At 37.0% G+C, this 20292-nt stretch overlaps 1 protein-coding gene across 1 annotated transcript in view; it reads right to left on the minus strand.

The window, feature by feature from the left end:
• RFTN1 (raftlin, lipid raft linker 1) overlaps nt 1-11109 on the minus strand; it is a 118454-nt gene extending 107345 nt beyond the window's left edge. The window contains exon 1 of the mRNA XM_039321231.1: nt 10744-11109. The gene's annotated coding sequence lies outside the window, so the exon portion shown is untranslated. The remainder of the gene's footprint in view (nt 1-10743) is intronic.
• Nucleotides 11110-20292: the final 9183 nt, after the last annotated feature.

The raw sequence follows: 20292 nt of genomic DNA on the forward strand, positions 1-20292 counted from the left end.
CAAACTGCAACCCAAACCCACTTATTTATCACAAAGTGCCAGGGCTGCATCAGTATTGTGGTGCCCTCAGGGGGGGCGTGGCCCACTGGGTGGGCATGGCTGCAGTGGTCACAACAGATTGGGTGAGCGTGCCTGGGACCAGGGTGGCAGGGGCCAGTCCCTCGCCATCTCCGGGGCTTCCCCTGGGGCCAACACTGCTTGCTCACTCACTTCCTGCCCTGTCGCTTCCAAACACCACGTGCTCGCTACTCTGGCGAACTCTGCTGAGGCAACAGCACGCGTGCCCACAGAGAGGGCTCTGAGTGCCGTCTCTGGCATGCGTACCATAGGTTCACCACCACTGCTATATAGTATATCCCAGCACAACAGTAAGCATTCCAAATGGTGTGGAAGTAAGAAAAAAGGGCTTTAAGATTTGCCCCTGTATCAGGCATCCTTGTTAGTTAAATTATAGAAATTCTCCCTGTTGATTCGGCTTATCTAGCTGTTTGGGCTCATGTATTTCTGATACCGCAAAAGAAATCTGAAGTTGTAAGCACAGTTGAAGTAACATGATTTTCTAATTAGTGACTATGTCATTTAATGACCAAGTTGCAAGTTCCCACTATGGTCACTAAACAAGGACAACCTGTATGTATGCATGTATATGTCTTCAAATTATCTCTTCCTTTTCTATATAATAATTTCAGTTTCACACAATTCTTTCTATAAATTCTCCAACGAAGTTAACAGTTTAGTGTAATTTCCCAAGGGTGGTGTCCCACCACAGATGAAATTATTTCTCATTCCCTACTCATAAAAGCAGAACTATAATCCCACTATCTGGATACTCTTAATACCATGGTGACGAACTTATGGCACACGTGCCACAGGTGACATGCAGAGCCCTCTCTGTAGGCATGTGCGCCGTTGCCCCTGTCCTAGGCCTTCAGCTGGGTTTTATAAAACCTTTTCGCTTTAGGCCTCTGCCGCCGTGTGCAAAAAAAAACAACAGGTTCAATCAATCAATCAATTTCAACTTCTGGTGGGACAAAAAAGATCTCGCAAAGTTGGAATTGATCGATTGAACTTTTTAGTCCCACCCAGTCTGCCATTACCACCGAAGACATGCCCACCCAATGGGCCATGCCCACCCAATGGGCCACACCCACCCAGCACCCAATGATACATAAGTGGGTTTTGGGTTGCAGTTTAAGCACTCGGTCTCTAAAAGGTTTGCCATCACTGCTCTAATGCAACGTGGCCACTCATGATCGCACAACTAGAACAGACAGTGTTATGCAAAAGTTAAGAGTATGAACATAATAGACTAAAGAAAAGATAGACAATAATAAACATAAAAGAATTACACAGTACATTCAAAATTATGATATTTTCCATGCTAGAAATAAGGACTACAGGATAACAAAAATAACAAGAAATCAATTGGTCCATCATTTCTGTTGTAATACTTTTAAGTCTGAGATATAAATAAAAGTCTCCAATTGAAGTGATTGTTTTTTTTTAAAATAGTACTGATCTAAAGACAAATAGATTAACTTTTTGCTTGAATTAAAGATTTCAAATTATAGTGTAAATAATCTCAACTGAAATAAATTAATTGCAGGATTTTTTTTTTAAAAAAATCAATCATCAGGTCCACTCAGCTGGCAGGATTACTTGCAGAAATATTTAGATCAATATGATTAAGTGCTAATAGTTACCAGGCTGTTTCCTAGTATGTAAATTTTGTTTTATGTTGCTTAACAGCAACCCTCTGACCAATCTAACAATATCACACATAAACTCAAAGGGGAGTCCATTCAAATTCCATTTTTAAGACGTTGGCAGCATGCTGAGAGCATCATTAATAGGACACCTCCTGGTTATGAAAGATATCTCATCATGGTTGTGGGAGAAAAAAAATACTACAATTCCCATTTTTCAGCAAGTTCATGTGCAGCTAAAATAACTATTTTTCACACATTTCATCAGATTCCACTTTTACAGAAACCGCTGCTGTTCCACAGATATATAATCTCTTAACAGAGCAACAAAAATGCACAAATGCAATCCAGACATAGAGTCTTAAAATAGAATGAGATTTGAGAGAGGAAAAAGAACTCTATTATCCTGACATATCTATGGAACCTGTCACATAACTGATCATCTAGTTGTTTTAGTTATGTATTATACTCATAGTTATCTGAAAATCAAGTCATATAAAATGTAATAATACACTGAAGAATTTTCAAACAAACAAAAAAACCCAAGTGGGATTTCCAACAAAATGTAGCAGGGTACTCTTTCCTCCTAACTCTATGGTGCTCTTATTCAGGATTTTAAGTTGTCAATCACACCCATCTCAAAACTCTTAGACACAATCTGATTTTTTTTTATTCCTAGCTGAAATACTATATATTCAACCCCTATTGATGATTTGGGAGTGGGGGTAAGATGTTTATATGCATTTTATTTTGTACTACTAAATCTGATGAGGGTCTGGCAAGCATACCTTTTGTTTGTTTCTTGTTTGTCTGCATTTTTGCTCTCATTTACCACTTCAGTTTAGTGATGCAGTTAGTAGTTTTAGTCCATACAAGCCTATGTTAACTCTGCTTCAGTTCTACTTCCTAAAACAGCCTAATCCTGATTAAGTCAGTCTACAATGTACACAGAGAAAGTAAGATCAGTCAATTACTAATAAAATATCTTTGGATCCTTTCTCCTCTTAAGGAAGAATTCTTATTATCAGAATCACAACAGTATTAAACTCTCTTGTGCAATTCTATGCTAGGTTAGATCAACTGGAATGGACACAAAAATAGATATGGGAAGAGTATCTTCTATAATAAGTATCTGTAAAAAAAAAAGTACCTATTTCTAACTCTTGCTTTAATATAGCTTTTCTCAAATGTCAAATTGTATGGTATGGTATATATAAATTTTCAAGATATAAAAGAATAACTATGGACAGAACAAGAAGATATGAATCGTAACATAAAGCTAAATATTTCACAAAAAAGACTAACAACAGTAAAGTATAAACATCAATGAAAATCACAATGCAGGCAGTCTCCGACTTAAAAGACCACAATTAAGCCCAAAATTTCCATTGCTTAGAAATAGTTAAATATGTCATGCCCCATTATATGATATTTTTTGCCATAATTGTTAGGCAAATCACTGCAATGAATAATGGGATTGTTAAGTGAATCTGGCTCCCCCCCCCAATGACTTTGTTGTAAGAAGCTAGCTGGGAACATTACAAATGGTAATCACATGATACTGGAACAGTGTAACTGTCATAAACATATGTCAGTTGCAAAGCACCAAATTTGCATTTATTTTATAATTTATTTATTAAATGTATTTGTCACCCATGAGCAGCATGGTGAAGATGCTCCCCTCCCATTTAGAAGGCTGAGAGTTCAATCCTAAGTAGTGGCAGATGTTTTTCTCTTAAGGCGCAAAGAAAAAATATCTGCTGTGAACTCTGCATGGTATCAGGAAGGACATCCGTCCAATAAATGCTCAGCTCCATTCAGTCACTCTGACTGTATTCTGAATTAAGGATTACAGGGTCATAAAGAGTATTTTATTTGTCACTCATCTCATAATGAAACAACTCTGGGTGGATTAGAGCAGGGTTTTTCAACCAGTGGTACAGGTACCACCTGTGGTACATTGGCACATGACAGGTGGTACGTGACCATCCTAGAAAAGTGGTAGCGGGGAAGGGGAATGAGCTGAACCAGTGGGAGCACTGCACAAGCCTGAGCGAGAGATGGCTGGAGCTGCAGGGCTGTCAGGACTCAGCAGAAGTGCCAGGATCAGCGCTTCTTCGGGGCTGTCAGGGCTCAGTGGAAGCGCCAGGATCAACACCAGGCTCCAGCTGGAGCTTGGCACTGATCCTGGCGTTCTGCTGAGCCCAGGAGAAGTGCCGATCAGCTGGAATGTTGCAGCATCTCCAGGGTCTTGTGATTTATATTCAGATGCTTGGCAACTGATCCATATTTATGACGGTCACAGTGTCCCAGGGTCAGGTGAAGTGACCAAAATCTGCTGCAACCACCCAGCAGACAGGGGAATAAAAACCAAACACCCCCACTCCACCCCCACTGCCAATCCTCAACAAAAATGCTTACAACAATGAAAACCTCAGACAGGAAGAAGAGCGCCACTGGGTGGGCAGGCAGGTATCTTGCTCGGCTGTGCCTTGGGGGGCACTTTTTCAGTGCCATTGTAACTTCAAACAGTCACTAAGCAAACTGTTGTAAGTTGAGGACTACCTGTACATCTCTTTTTTTCTTTTTTTTTTTTTTGTCAAGTTTCTAGGCGACTGGTGATCCTTGGATGTTGCCATATCCTAAAAGTGGTACAATGGGTGAAAAGGTTGAAAAGCCCTGGATTAGAGCATGAAGAGCATAAAAGATAAATATTCCTAAAACAATACAAATTGAAATTATAATCAAAAATAGAACTATTGTTAAAAATGGTAGGAAGGGAGCATGATGTACAGGGGAGGCTGTGAGACTGCCTCTTAATTCATCTACCATCTTCAGTGTGATACTCCTCTGTTGGGCCTCAAGCCATCAGGCAGAGCCAGGTCTTCAAGTTCTTGCAGAAGGTCAGAAGGGTGGGAGCGGATATCTCTTCGGGGGGAGATATTCCAAAGGGCAGGAAACAGCAGAGAAGGCTCTTCTCCTGGACTCCGCCAATTGGAAGTCCTTGATCTATGGGGCCCACAGCATGCCTCCTCTGCTGAAAGAGGAGGTGGATGGAGAAGGCCACTCCCAATGGGGTGAGACAGTTCTTCACGTAACCTTAAATAATTCTAATCACATGACTTTGCTGCAACGGTTACAAGTGTGAAAGCTGGTCATAAGTCACTTTTTCATTGCCACTGTAACTTCAAACAGACAGTAAGTGAATGGTTGTAAGTCGAAGACAATACATAAGCGGAGGAAAACTAATTAAACAAAAAAGTAGCAACTGGGATAAAATAAAGCTTTTATTAGTTTTTCTTTGAACATTTTTAAGTGGAAAGGGGAAATTTAATATTTTTACAAAGTAAAAACCCTGCTAGGCATGGGACTTTGCTGTCTTAACTATGAATATATTTTCTTGACATCAAATGTTAAAGACCTTCCCTCTTATTAGCACTCCCCGAAAATCCTCCTTCCACATAGCCATTTCATTTAAAATGGAATGTCCATTAGCACAAAGCAAGGTTTTCCTCTAAAGTTTACAGCTGTCTACCAAGGGGAATGATTTTCAGGAGTTAGGTCATGTACAGCAAATCTCTATAGAGTATAGAAGGTTTTTTTTTTTCTTAATAGTCATATGGCAAGGATTTTCAGGAGATTTCCATTGCAGAAGCAAGGATTATCCCTCTCTGCACCCCTAAACAATTTTCCTGGGAGTAACAGAAACTTAAAGGAGGGGCATTCATTCATACCACTATTTTTTTTTTCTAAATTAACAAATAGGCAGGACATTTTCAGAGCAATCTAATTGGAAAGAGAAGTTTCTCCTTCTCTATTCAATATTTGCTGACATCCACATATCCTGCCTTGCCTGACTATTTGGGAAAAAATTCTTTTGTGATTATATAGGAAGTGGAAATAGAGTACTTGGTCCATGGTTTAAGGCACTATTCACGTTCTGCTCTTGTTAAATCTGTTTTCTGTCAGAAACCTCAGGCACAAAATATTGTATTTGGGAAGAAGGGTGTCACACGTGGTCATTTTTCCACTAGGTTTTTTTAGTGTCTTCAAGAGTTATCCAGCCTTCATTGTACCGCTAAAATAGTATGAGGACATGCTTTAAATTGCAACAATAGTTGGGTCACACTACGAGATACTACAAACCACTAGTGAGGAAATGCTATCTCTATGTGTTAATGCTTTCTTCTGTTTTTTAAAAAAGCATATTATTGTACAATATGCTATCATAGCACACTGCACTGTATTATTGTACAAGTAACCCACTGATAGATCATATATAAAATTTAAACCCAGCAAATTTATATATATTCTGACAAGGCTTGAAGTCTTAACATTTTGTGAAGAAAAAGTGATAAATCTTTCTGTTGAATTTGGAAATAGACCACATATATACAATATGTCGTGCAGATATAAGCAATTAGTTTTATCAATCGAAGAAAATAAAGTTGGGAGACGCAGTGGAGAAATACAAAGAATAGCGCTACAGAACGGTTTCAAAATTTCTATGAAATTCAAAATGGCCAGGATCTTGAGGCATTGTACAGGTTAATTTACTCATTTATTATATAAACAATCTGTTATCAAGCCTTAATTAAGTTACATGAACTATGCAGGTATTGGACATTATATGTATGGATACATTTCCATTTGTTTCAATGAGTGCTCACCCAGACCCATAACCCCAAAACCGCACAGCAGATGGGAATTATGGGAGCCAGGATTTTAACATCTGGAAGGCACCAAACTATGGAAAACTAATACATATAATTTAATAGATACAATACCTAGCATTTATATAGCATATTCTGAAGATTCAGAATGCTTCATATATCCCACCTTAATACTGAAATTCTTACAAAAACTTCAGTAACTTATTGTTCTTGTTGCTATTTATTCCAATACAGGAATACTAAGGGATACAATTGTAAATGGCAATGTCACATAACTGCATTGCTTGATAATGACAATCTCAGCAGTTTGATTGCTGTCATAACCCCAAGAAATGCAGGTTATTAAGCAGGAAGCAGTGGGAGCCTCAACTATGAAGTGTGGGGATGCCACATGGTGGTGGTAATAGTGGCCAGGCACAGGTATGGGTGAGTTGGAGGATGCTGGGCGGAGCAATGTGATGCTGCATGAGTGCAGGAAGACAATGGGGCAGAGGGCACAGTGCAAGATAGAAAAGCTGGGGGGACTTACTAGAGCAATTTTTAACCTTCCTTGTCAATTCACAATTAATTTTGCTTGTGGGAAGCAAATCTGACCAATCTATGCCTTGACAATGTATGCTCACGTGCATAATATGGACCTAGCATGATAACAGGTGATGAGCCAGACAATCAAGCCAGACAATTTTGGCTTTAGGGTGCTTTGAACTGGTATTGGGAACAAAACCATACAATCAAACAAAAATAATATGCCATATTTCCAACACTTTATGTTTACCAGCATTCTTGTGGCTATGTTTTGTATCAACTGAAGTTTCCAATCTTGTTTAAAATGCAATCCCACAAAGACTACATTATAGTAATCCAAACTAATTTTAAATAGACTCTATTTCATTGCAGAGACGATTATTTATTCAAACAGACTCATGGCAAAACTAATAAAAATATACCTACAAATATTTTACCAGCATCCCCAATGAAACCAAGGAATTCCAGAGCATCTTCAGATCTGTTAATCCAAAACAGGTTAAATATATATGCAGAGAAATTAGTGGAGTAACTGATTTACAAATCCATATAACCTCCTCCCCCACCAGAAGTATGATTTTGCTTCTTTGCTCCATTTATATTTTTTCTTTGCTGGAGTAGATAGGGAAACACAAACTGGGAAGCTCTGATGATACTCCTATCCTAAATGCTTAATCCAATTTTTCAAACCACGTAGTCAAGGATTGCTTCTAAGGCCATTCTAACTACCAGATATATTTTTAGTAGGATAAGTAAGTAGAGCAAATCTAAGAAATCCAATTGCTATTTGCACAAGTGGTAATAGCTATTAGCTTAACAGGAGCCTTCTCTATCAAGAAAATAAGTATATTTACAATCCCACATCCACTGCATTCTGAAAGTCCTTTAAAGAGTTCTCCCTAAAGCCAATTTAGCTTTCTGAATATAGCATATGCACTGCTGTACCTCAATCCACCTATTCTATTGTGACCTGACTTCATCATTCATATGGTAAAAATCACAACATCCTTTAGTTTTAAGTGGTTTGTGTCTCCACATTAACAGTCTTCTTACCATTTGTCACTCAAAAAAAGTATAGGACATCTCATTAGAGAAACCAGCTACAGACACTGGCTTTAACACTGTGAGAGTCCAGTGCTAGACTAGATAGATGATAGATTTGACATAACAGCATTTTTGTATATTCTTATGTTAAAGCCCTGGCATGTTCAACTCTAACAGATGTTGTGCTAATGTCACTGTGGTGATACTTAGATACCAAATTAGAGAAAGTTAAAGAAAAGTAATATAGTTCAAGGCTTTTCAACCGGTGGTACATGTATCACTTGTGGTACATTAAAGAGTGGCAGGTGGTACGCAGCCCTGCCTAGCCAAGTGTAGAGGGGGAGGGAAAGAGCCAGCACAGGCAAGGACTTACTGTGAGAGTCTTCTGGAGCTGCAGAGTGGCTGAGGGGAGGCAAAAGCCACAGGCTTACTTCTGGCTCACCCTCCCCCATGAGAAAGGAGGAGGAGGAGGGGGGCAGAGACAGAAGAGGCTATAAAAGGAGGCAGTTTGGGCAGGTGAGAGAGAGAGAGAGAGAGAGAGAGAGAGAGCGCAGCAGCAGCCTTGGGAGGAGGCAGAGTCAACTCTAGCTGCACAGGAGGAAGAGGAGGAATCAAGCAGGCCAGCCATGAGCAGATCTACAACTGCTGTAGCAGCCACTTGTGCTGGCAGCAGCAAACAGGCAAGAAATGCAGTGGGGGAGGGGTCACTCTCCAAGAGGAATGAAAAAAAGCAGCAATGGCTGGAGGTGAGGCACAGAGGAGGGAAGGAGATGGAGAGTGGAAGGATTCTTATGTACTTTTGTGACTTTGAAGTTCTGGGATTTGTGCAATGTGGGCCTTGTGTTCTTAAGGAGTATTTGGCAATTTCTATTTGGCTGATGTCTGATGTTAGCTTCTATTGCTTTACTATTGTTAGCTGTAAGTTTTGCTGCAAGGGATTTTGCAGTATTTTTCTCCTGAATGGATTTTGCCTGTAGCATTCCTTTAGTTATGAATGGAGCCATTTGGGGAGGCTGCCTTACCCGCAGCCAAAACTTAGTACATTTTTTTTTTCTTAAGTGACGGCTGCGCTCAACTTTCCTTTCTAGCCAGTAGCTAATTCTTAAAGGAAAATGTGCCTTTTTAAGCTAGTTCACTCAGCAGTTTGTCTTTTTTATCTCTGGAGGTTTTCCTTGTTTGATGAATATATGGAAGAGAGAAAATATGGGGGGGGGTTCAAATTCTTCCTTCAGGTGGGCATGAGAAAAAGGGAGGCAGGGAAGGGAGGGAAGAAAGGAAGTCCCGCCTTAGCACTTGGCCGCCAGCAGCCCTGCCATTGACTTTGCTTGTCAAAAGGTTGCAAAAGGGGATCACATCACCCTGGGACACTATGACCATCATAAATGTAAATCAGTTGCCAAGCATCCAAATATAATCACATGACCCTGGGCATGCTGCAATGGTTATAAGTGTGAAAATGGTCTTAAGTCATTTAAGTGCAATTGCAACTTTGAACAGGTTTTTTTTTTGGTCATCAAGTTTTTGACACCTTTCTAGGTGGTACTCAAATATTGCCATATCCTAAAAGTGGTACAATCGGTGAGAAGGTTGAAAAGCCCTGATGTAGTTTACTGTATATTGGAAAAAATGCTAAGATTTAGACAAAATTAAATTTAGATAAAATTTAAAAAAAACTACCAATGGCTGTTTCTAGAACACTGTGAAAAATATTGCTAGTTTTTAAAAAGCCATAATTGACAAGTTTAGTTTGAGCCTGCAGCTAGACACATCACCAACACTAATATATCTTGTATACTTTGCATTAGGCCCAAGAAGCATCAACAGAAAATTTGCATACCTCCTTAAGAGTCATAAAAGACTTTCACAGAGATAACATCAAATAATAAAAAAACTGTTCAACGAAGTTTATGCTAGATCTTTCAGCAATGACATCTATTATTGAGGAAGCATCATATCTAGCTGCTTGGGGGGGGGGATTAAACCTATTTTGTTTCTGATACCAATGTACATTTCTATAGGATGTAATGACATTCTACCGTAACCATTTCAGCACAGACTTTTACTCATTGTGGGATATGCCGAGATAGCTCCAGCGTTAGATATAAAAGCCCTTAATTTTCCTGTTCTCTTACTACCTTCCATTATGGGATCTTCAGAAGCTATCCTTCTTAGATGTTTTCAAGAATAATTCAATACTAGAGGCTAGCAAAACACAAGCACCAATTCTCAACTTTCTTCCTTTAAATTCTTTAATAAAACCAATAATAAAGGCCGCGATCCGTTGTCGCATTGTTTCTTTTTCTTCTTTCCTCAATTGCAAAGAAATCAACAGACGGGGCTCTTTAACATCCCCCCCCCCGTTTTCCAAATGGTTCTGCTTCAAATTCAACCTGGAAGAGAGAATCCTCGGATCTGCAAAAACTCCAAGCTTCGTCAATAACCAACGGTAACCGCAGGTCGCCTATTGCGCAGATTTAAATAAAAAAAAAAAAGCAGGAGCGTGCGGGGAGTGAGATTTCACACCTGTGTGGAGAAAAACCTGATGCAAAGCACGAGCACCGCACGCACGGGCACTTAGGTGGATGCATACCCATTTTCCATTTCCGCCTAACGGCAAAGTTTCACGAGGAGCTGAACGCCAACCCCCAGAAGACCGAGAGAGTAGAAGGCGAGACAAATTTCGGAAACGAAATAGCGTCCTTTCCGAATACGCCCGGCGGATCGTTCCTCCCAATTCCCTACTTTAGGGGTTATTTTGCTTGCCTCCACAGTCCCACCGCCCCATTTTTCCGCACCTGAGACTCGCTCGCCTTCCCTTTCTGAATCGACGCCGCTAGTCCGCTTTGCTTTCTTTAAAGAGGCTCCGCCGAGCAGCCCACAGCGACGCCAATGCTGAAAGTTTGCTCCTCGCCACCCTCTCGGAATTGAGCAGCAGACTCGGCACTTCACCAATTGCCGGAGGAAGAACCCCTAGCGGGTCTGGGAGGTGCCTCGACTCGAGGAAGAACTGTGGGTGCAGCAACCCAACCAGCTTGAGAACCGCGATGCTTCGCCTTGTCTCCGAAAGAAACTGCTTCCTCACTACACACAGGGCTAAAGGCGGGGAGGAGCCAAGTGAAGCTGCTCGCTATGAGAAAACCGTCGCCGCCTCTCGCCCCCGAATAGAGGCTGCTTTTAAAGGCCGGGACACTCCCTTAGGCATGCCTAATGATCCCTACCCTCGACGCTGATTTCTCGGAGTTTCTGTTGAGTTAAAGAAACCAACTCTCCGAGCGAGTCTCCGCCGTCCAACTGAGAAGGTCTTGCGGAATTGCATCGGGTTAATAGCCTCCTGAATAATTTTAATCCTTGCTGATCGGAGTGATGGAAGCCATAATCCAATTTATGGGGAGGGTATCAAGTTGGGCAGGCTTAACTAACCTTTGAAACTGTGTTCAGATTCTGATTTTATATTTAATTAAACATAACTTGATTGATTTGATCTAATAGCAAATCATAGTTGCACTAAAAAAAGGAAGGAAATTTGAGCAAACAAGGTTAGAAAGCACAAGTCTTGAGAGGAAAAAGTTAGAGACTAAACAGCTTGGCTGCTTAGAATAATTTTTGCTGAACATGACTCACCATTGAATCAAATATCAAATGGACCATTATGGCACTCAAATCCAGCTTCTGTTCTGTAAAATCTGTATTAAAGCATCCCCAAAGATGATCCCCAGCCATTATTTCAATACATCTAGTAAAGGAGAGTCCAGACGTTTCCTAACATTGCCTACTTTCCTATACTAGGAAGACTACTGTATATCCCATGGGACTAAAAGAGAACATTTTTTTCTACAACAGGGCTCCAAATATTCATGTTCTTCCCACCTCACCCCAAATTCAAACATTCTAGTTTCCTTAATCTTTGCAAAGTACTGGAAGTAAGTCCTAATAAATTTAAAATAAATTGCCATGATTTGGGGGGAAATGTTTACAATGATGCAACCTAAAATTGCATTTACTTTTTTAACATCATGGCACTCACAAACTTTTATTCAGCCTGTGATTACTACAATTCCGAGATCATTTCCACGTATAATATTGCCATTCTAGATTAATTTTAATGTCATTTTTATGCCTTTGTAAATGTGCAGTGTAATCCTTTGCATTCAAGTATGGATAGGAATTAGGAAATAGTGATAGTGCAGTCTATCCTGAAAAAAAGATTTAATTTGTGCCTGTTACAGCTTCTGGTCTTTTTTCCAAGAATAAAGAAATTATGGAAATGAATTTAGTAAAACAGACATTCGGATATTAATTCATTCACAAATTTAGTGAAACCAATCTCTCATCACTTATTATTACAATTATCTCTCAATATACCACATAGCATATAATCTGTATATGTTTTGATATAGTGTATGTTTCATTTGTTTTATTGTTTTATTTATATATATGTTAGGAAAAAGGCACCTTCAAGAGTACCCAAGCAGTGTTAATTTTCTTTCAATATTATTTTCTAGTAGCCTAATGAAAGGTTATACTTTAGGACCACAAATAGTAAATTATTTAGATATTTAGATCATAATAAGTAAGTATTTAGTAGGCAGACTAAATCTATCTTTAAAAAAGGAGCCTTACATAATTTAATACTATTTCTGGTATAAATAGAAAGATCAGTATTAGAGGACATTAGAATCTGAATACATATATTTTGCTTAGAGTAAACTGTATCCTTACTCCATGTAACAATTACAGTAAAATTAGCCTTCCTAACCTTGTCATCATTGCCATAAAAAATCAACTAGACAGGGCAGACGTACTTTAAAGATTTTGCGTGCTGTCACCTCACAAGGGAAAAGAAGTTGCACTGGGGGCTTATTGAGGATAATTAGTTTCATTTGCAAATAACCGATAATGTAAATAATGCTGCCATCTAGCACAAAATAAGAAAAATTAAAAACTGCCAAAAAAGAAAAGCATAAACAGCCTCTTGTCTTTAGTTAGAAAACATTCCTATACATTTTCCAATAATTTTACTTTCTGACTTTTGATTCAGATTTGTCTTTTGTTCTTCCTTTCCTTGAATTTCCTTTTTTACATTTGTAGTTTTTCTCTCATACCCTCTTTCTTTACCTCATCATTTTTTTTTCCTACTCATTGACTTGTCTACTGACTGTGTGAAAAAACAGCATGCACTCCCAATAGGGGACCCTATAATTGTATAGGTTTTGATAGTAGCGTTACAGCCTATGGAGAAGAATGAAAATGCAGCATTTCCAATATATTGTTATAAGAACTCCAGTCAGGAACAATTTCAGATCTATCTAATATTAGTAGTCTTCAATGATACAGGACTAAGTAAGGATTCAGACCTTTTATTTAAAATTTACAGATTTCTGAATTTTAAAAAGCCTGAACAATATTTCTATTAAGGTATTCAAAATCCGTTAAACATCTGATAATCCCTGTATCATTTGAAATGTACTGAAGTACAAAAGGATGGATAGGTGATCAGTATGCTTTACTATCAGCAATATAGGATGCAATTATTTATATTGCACAACAGCATTGAATTAAGAGAACAAGCTGAAATCTATCTTTTCATAAAATAATGTTTGTAAAATATTTCATCCCAAAGTGATTTCAATCTGCACTTGTTCCACTATGTTTTTTCAATAAAGATAAGTATTCACTTCCTTACTAGGCTATAGTGTAAGAAAATATTTACACTATTTCTTTTTTAAATGTAGATGGTTTGTAAATTTGTTTGGGGAATTTGCATTTTGTAAAACTCATATTTTTTGTTTCCTGGTTGTATTGTATGATATAGAATCTCCTCTAAGCATGCCATATAGCAGTAAGCTTATTCTATAATACTGGATAAACATATTCTGTGTTTGAATTTTAGAAGCAACAATTATCCAAGTTTTTCTAATTATTAATGCTTTTGGGCTACATTTTTAGGTAATACAGAGTGTGCCTTAACTATTCTGACATCCTACCCTCAGCAAATCAATAATTGCTAGGATTGACTTCCAGTTAGGCGTTGCAGAGTAACGGATGCAGGAAAAAGGGGCTCTGTCTTCCATGTTCTATTTCTCCCCACTGGGGATCCTAAAAAGGGTTGAAAGTTGCCCCGGAGAGGTGACGAAGAAGGAGGGGACCCTTGTTGATCGCAGAGGAGTGGCAGCCCTTCCTCTGGATCTGAGGAAGCCTTCCAAACCAGTGGGGGAAAGATTAGCTACATTTGTGTGGTCAGTAAAAAGCTGCTGACAACTGAAGATAAGCACTAACTAGCAAATTTTGAGCAACATGGATGGAACTGGGTGAGACTTTATCTTCTTTTTATGACCTGGAAAAATAGAATGCCCAAAGCAAAGAATCCTCCCCAATGAGAGAGGGAAGTATTTTCCCCGCTCCCTCTGGAAAAGAAAAGCAGTGAATTATTTTCTTTGGGGAAAAATAGAGAAAACTACAAGATCAATTTAGAATTAATACAGATATATAGCTTTGAAATTTGAGAACTAAAAGTGCTTTTGAGACTTTTTAAAGAAAAATATTTGAAAGTCTGTAAAATAGGCTTGGATTTGGAAAGCTGGAAGATGGTGTCAATGACATCTAGTGATAAATCACAACACTACAATTTATTATGCTTAAAGGAAACTTGGCTTGAAGCCCGGACTTAGATAAGACTCTTTGTTGTTCCCGGAAACTTTCACTTTTACAAATTGCAGCTGGAAAAAGGGGGAAAAACTCTTGGGCTGCTTAACTGTGTTGGGGACCCCATTGGACTATAAAGACTACATATAAAAACAAAATGGGTCTTCCATACTTAGCCACAAATGATAAAAAAAACATTTTTAACACTTGTCTCCAAAGCCCCCAGCTTGAAATACAAGCAAGAAAATGAAACTCAGAAAGAAATTCTTTCTATGTTGAAATCAATCCAAGAGACAATTGTTTTATTTCATGATGAGATAAAAAATAATGCAAATGAGATAAAAGAACAATTTTCTAACCTAAACTTACAAAGAAGGAACTAGTAACCCAGAAAACAGAAGGGAAATTAGAAGAAATGGATTCAAAGATGGAGGACCTAAAGGAAGGAATTAACAGATAAGACAAATGAAAAATCAGAAGATGTAGTGATAACACCAGAAATGGAAAAGATATCTTACTTGTCAAGATCCCAGAACACATTTGAGGATAAGGAAGAAGAGCTGATTGAACGGATGATAAAGCTGTTAGGAGAAATACTGAATATTGACAAACAAGAAATGAAAAGAAAAACTAAAGGAGAAGGATGGAGGCTGTTTAATGAATATAAATGGGTTGAGCGTTCTTCCAAAAATACTTCAGTCAAATTCTCTCCCTCATTCCAAACAATATATACCAAAACAGAGGAAGAATTTACTTGATGATTCAAATGCACTGACTTGGAAAGTTATTTGGCAAAGAAAGAAAGCTAGAATAAGACTGAAGAAAATAGAGGTTTTGACCTATTAGATGGGATATTATATTATTAAACAGATGTTTGAATACTGTTAAGAAAAAGATAAGCTAGAAATAAAAGTATTATAATTAGGATACGATTTGTAACTTGAACATTATACTTTGTATAATATTCATATAATATTATATGAAAATTTTAAAAGGGTTTGAATAAGGGAAGATTTTGGTTACCCAAATCTAATTTATTATGAGAAAATTATAAGCGATAGAGATATTTTGAACATTTATGAGAAATTAAAAAATTTAAAAAGCGGGAAAAACAGGATATTGATTGAACAAATGGATTTTAAATGCAAATACAACTGGCTAGAAAAGATATTATAAACTAGCACTATCAATATTATGTATAATACCAGAAAAAATATGAAAATGTCTATATTTAATTGTATATGTATTAACAGAATTGTATTTGCCCAGTGTGGAAAAATGCATACCACTGGAAGAAGAAAGACCCAAGGAAGCACTGGATGGTGTAGTATTGGAACTAGACTGAGAAAATTAAAATGTACCACTGAATTACCAATAGACCCAGACAACATATTGTTTATTAAGTACTCATGATTGTAAAATTAGAAAATTAATAAAATATTTATTAAAAAAATAATTGCTAGGATTTCCTTGTAATGGAAGTGTTGCTATCCATAATAGAAGTCATACCTTAGATTGCAAAATATGACATCCAATGTAGACAATAATGAACTAAATGTACTATTGAACTATTTTTAGGAATTTTACATAATTTTGCATTTAGTACAATATGCAAATATCAGAAACCAGAGAGCCAGTATTGTCTAGTGCAGGGGTAGGCAATCTTGGCTCTTTTATGACTCATGGACTTCAACCCTGGTCTAGTGGTTAAGGCACAAAGCTAGAAATAGAAAGACTGAGTTCAAGCCTGGCCTTAGCAATGAAAGCCTAGCTGGGTGACCTTGGCCAGTCACTCTGTCTCAGCCCAACTCACTTCACAGGTTTGTTGTGGGGAAAATAGGAGGAAGAAACATTAGATATGTTTGCCACCTTAAATTAAAAATAACGAAACCTTAAAAATAAGGTGGGATATAAATTAAATAAATGTTTTTAAGGTTTATTGACCAGATGCAGATCTCCTACAGCTATATTATTAGTTGATTAATCATCATGGCTGCTATTGTATTTTTTTGTAGAAATTTTTATTGTTTTATTGTTTAATTAAGTCAATAAAAAATATACCACTGCCGCATTACAATAATTCATCATTTTGAATTTCTTAGTGTTTTTCAAATATATTTAATTGAAAGTACCAAGATGAATGGAAGATTAAAATATAAAATTTTAATACAGGAATCAGTTAGCTATTTTATTTAACTAAAGTCTTTACCTTTTATTTTCTCACAAATGAATGACATTTCTGAGGAAGGTTTATTCCCGAAACTGCTGCCACGATGGAGTGATCAACTACAAAATACAATTTACCTAAAAGCAAATTAGACTGTTTCTTCCCATTTGCTGAAAACTTCTTGGAATGTTCTCTACTTGTCTTTTTTTGAGATGAAATTTCCATTCATAACCTGGCATGCAGCTACGTACCTTTTTAAAAAAATACTTAGTATATGGACTATATGGGTCCATTGGGGGGGGGAGATATTAGAAGTTCTTGTGGCATAGGGAGCTGAGTGGGAAGCAAGGATAGCATCTTTGCACTCACTGGTGTCCATAATAAAAAAACATCTACCATAAGCAGGGCTTTTTTTCCCTCATAGAATGCCCAGAACAGAGTTCTGGCACCTTTTTGGGATGGAACCTTGTAGGGTAGACAAGGCGGGTTGTATGACATGTGTGAGTTAAGGCACTTTTTTTTTTTTTTAGAAAAAAAGCACTGTCCATAAGAATAACATTGCAACACACATATATATCAGGATTTTTTAAAAAAAAAATCTACTAAACGTTACACTAGCCATGACTACTTATAACCAAGTAATTCTAAAACATCTAGAAGAAAAATTCAAGGCAGGTGAGAGGAAGGAAGGTAGGTAGGTAGGTCATGGGGAGCAAAGAGATTTTAAACAATAACTTTGGTTCTTTTCAACTCCTTAAACTGACTTATTCAAGTATGGGTTCAGTATGTGTTAAGTGAGATATGGAGTTTATAGAGGTATGTTTATTGATATTAGAAATGAACGTACACACATCTTCCATACAGGTTTCTTCATGCTATTTTTAATTTTTTCTTATGTATTTTAGCTCAAGAATATGCCATCCCTATATTAATATCTTTGTACAGCTGGAAAGCTGAGAAATAAAAGCTGTACATTTGTTGCTATCTCTTAAAATTTTAGTAATATTTAGTCTAATACACCATCTGCTGGCCAGTGATTATTTTGCAATAGGGATAGAAGAGATAACATTAGTGAAGTTGATATCTAGTCTGACATTTATTTTCCTCTGCTAAACTTTTTTTGTATTATTGATAAAATAGCAAATTCAAGAAATGAATTAGTTTAATACTAATAGTTTAAAATGGCTGCCTTATTCTTTAATCAACAAATAGAATTATAGCAGATAGTTATCTTTTCAGAACTTGGGACACCTATTTTCAGTATCTGAAGGGTACGAGAGCAGAGTTTAGCAAAGATGTTGTTACATCTCTTTTTATAATTGGTTTGATATATTTCTTTAAGATGATCAGATTGAGCCACACAAGCCCACAAGAGATTTAAGTCCAGCTCATCTTGAATTCTATTGACTTTTATCTCTCCCAATTTAGTAGTTCAGATTTTTGTAGCGCTTAAGCTTGCAATAAACTTATATATTCATTTGAAGTCTGAACTCCTTATTTCCTGCACTTGATAATTTCATAATAAATTTGTAATAAGATAAATTTGTAAGAACAAGAAACAGCACATCTTTCAAATGAATTGCTTATTTGATTTTTAAAACATCTCTAGTCCCTACAACCATCTTAAAAACATTTGTGATTGTGGATCCAAAATTGAAGCTTTTTATATTATTAATCTTAATGTGTACATGTTGCCCTAGACTCTCAGCAGCGCTGGATGACTTATAAATTGTGAAAAATATTTAAAAACAAGGAAACTACAAAACCCCAAATAGATATGACAGATAAAACAAACCCAAATGGGAACAAGGAAAAGAAAGGGCATAATACAAAATGCAAGATAAGACACAATGTCTATTAGCTGGACATTGCCTATACATGGAAATTTGTACCCATTAGGATCCATTTACCTTTGTTCTTGGGAATGCTGCATGAATTGTCTTGTGATACTTAGATTATTGGCATGCAAGTTGTCAGCATTCTTTCAAGTCCTCTATTGAAGCTTATTTTTTTTCCTACAATATAGAGTATAGAAATTTTTGGCAATACATTTTTTTGAAGATACTGTTTGTAATCCTTCACTTCAAGAGAACCTTGAGTGAAGCACTCCCTCAGTGCTTTTTAGCAAAATGACCACATTGATTTCTCCTTTTTTCTGAAGCCTCTCAGGCAGTTCCAATAGCTGGGGAAATATCAATTCATCCACTTTAGACAAGATCACCATGAATACCTTCACTTCAAATCAATGAGGAATGTTATCTTTGCAGTACAAAGGACTTTACCAAGACAAATACAAGTCGTTTCACATAGGCCTATTGGTTTATCTAAAGCTTCTCTGAGAAACAGTCTAATAATTCTGGGTTGTTCTTTTTTCAAATTTCCCCAATTTTCCCAGCATCATGAAATTTTGAAAAACTCAGAAAAGTGCGTTTTGTTATTTTGCTTTACCCTTATATAGAATTTCAGATTTCAGAACCACTAGATTAAAATATATCTTGTTACTCATCATAGTACCCTTTTATACAGTTTTATTTGAATCATGTGATTTATTTACTGTATTCCACCTAGCATCCCTTGAATGCTTTGTGATTTCATAAATGTTAATATCAAATGGCTCAACCATTAAGCCTTATCTGTCTAGCATTGGATTCACAGCATACAATCATTCTAGAATCTTTTCTCATACACTAGTGCTGTGCAAATTATTTCAGGACATCTTACTTTTTTATTACCCTTAATTCACATACCCATACATCATTTCTATAATGTTTTAGTGTAAACTCTAACATTCTGCTTGGGATATACAGGCTTTCAATTTAGGAGCACAAACTGTCAGTGGGGTTGATCTCCTGAAACCTCAAGAAATTATGCCTTCTAGTGAAACAGAGAGCAGGGTATCCCCATTATATGTTTTTAAAGATATGTCTGTCTCCTTCATTTAAACTTCATTATCTTTGTGCTTATTTTCAGAATAATCTGAATTCACAAATATATTTCCAGGGTTCTTCATTTATGAGGAGTATTCCACTTCTTTTTGCAGGACTGAAGAGCACAATACACTGTGATTTTGGATAGAGGTTTTCTTTCACATCCTAAAGTTAGTGAAAGCCAAAACATATTCTTGGTAAATTCGAGACTGTAAACAATCAGAAAAGGTAGCGGTAATAATGTAAATAGAAATGCTTGAGTTTTAGTTGTCCCATCTCCTGAAAGCTAAAGAATACATTTGTGCTTTTATCTATAGATTTATTTACTCTTTAAGATTGAGGGCGGCTTTAACTTTGATTAGTGATTGGCTCAACTTAACAAATAAAAATATCCTTTCTCTTGAGGGATGGGATTTATTATATGGATGGCACGCTTATTTAATTTATGATAAAAAAGTTGATCAGATTTTTAAAACCCGTATTTTGAGAAGTGCCTTGTTGCGTGTCTGGAAGAAATAGTATTATAGGTTAAATTATAAAATCCCAATTTGGGGGATTCCTGGACACGTGATAGAGGGAGTATCTAGGGGAGTGAATTTGGATAAGGT

Source organism: Crotalus tigris, unplaced genomic scaffold, assembly GCF_016545835.1.
Source record: "Crotalus tigris isolate CLP2741 ecotype Arizona unplaced genomic scaffold, ASM1654583v1 scf7180000023722.550826, whole genome shotgun sequence".
In the NCBI taxonomy this organism is placed as follows: Eukaryota; Metazoa; Chordata; class Lepidosauria; order Squamata; family Viperidae; genus Crotalus; species Crotalus tigris.